Below are 1,327 nucleotides of genomic sequence, written 5' to 3' on the forward strand. Positions count from 1 at the left end.
CGTGTGGTTCCCCCCCAATTCATACCAGACCCTTTAGGTCTGGTAGGAATGTTAGGGGGGACCCCCCCCCCACCCCCCACTTATAACACAAAAAACGTGCGTGGGGTTCCCCTCAAAATCCATACCAGACCCTTAATGTCTGGTGAGAACCCCAGCCTCAAAAAATGGGGGGAAAAACCGTGGGGTCCCCCCTAACAGTCCTACCAGACCCTTGATCCGAGCACAGGCCCGGCAGGGCAGGAAAGGGGGGGACGATTGAGCGCCCCCCCTCCCTGCGCACTACCAGGCCACGTGCCCTCGGCATTGGGAGGGTGTCCCCATGCCGATGGGGACAAGGGCCTCTTCCCCACAACCCTGACCCGGTGGTTGTGGGGGCCTGCGGGCAAGGGGGCTTATTTGCATCGGGGTACCCCTTTAAATAAAGGGGCTCCCAGATGCCGCCCCCCCCATGTGAATGAGTAAGGGGTACTTGTACCCCTACCCATTCACTAAAGGGTTAAATCAAATAGTAAAAAGTCCTGACTTTTGACAAAATCCTTTAATTGAAAAAAAACAGTCAATTTTTTACTATTCCTTTAAAAAAAAAAAAAATTTTTTTAAATGGCTCCATCGATGTAATCCAGAGTCGATCAGGATGCAGGACCCCCGCCGAAATAAAAAAAAGTCCCGCCGCAGACGGCCACCCGAACCCGACGAAAACTAGTTGCAAAAAATGAAATTCAGTGGGAATGTCAACAGATGACGTCACGGCTCGCTCCGCCCATTTGACATTCTCAGCTGTCAAATGCTACATATTGCATTCATATATATCAAATGCTTCTATGGTTAAAAGTACAGAGGTAATAGTGTAGTGGTTAGAGGACTGCCATTGATAAGGTCGCAGGTTCTAATCCAGGGCAGGTTAAGGAATAAAGTTTTTTCGTCCGAAACTAGTTTAATTTCGGACCCGAAAAACGAAACTAAACTAAACAAAATTTTTTTGTTTGTTTACAAAACGAAGCTAAACTAAACAATTTTTTTGCCGGTGCACATGTCTACTCTGGATGCACAGATTTATTTTTCTCTAAATTGAGCTAAAAAAAATGCCAATAAAAGCAGGTAAGTAGGCAAAGTCTATAGGATGACCTTTTAAAGGCAATTGCATGCATTTTTGTATGTTTAGAAAGGAGTATTTGCCTTATCTAAGAAAAAAAGATTATGATAACTTTGTTTTTTAACCTGCAGCACTGATCAAACACTTTAGTGTAAGGTGTAGAGAAACAAGCAGAAACAACCTTGTCCTTTGCTTCTACAGACCCCCACTACATGACAGGTCCCCAAAGCCTCT

The sequence above is a fragment of the Nanorana parkeri genome, unplaced genomic scaffold, assembly GCF_000935625.1.
Source record: "Nanorana parkeri isolate BGI_ZX_2015 unplaced genomic scaffold, ASM93562v1 scaffold3302, whole genome shotgun sequence".
Classification (NCBI taxonomy): Eukaryota; Metazoa; Chordata; class Amphibia; order Anura; family Dicroglossidae; genus Nanorana; species Nanorana parkeri.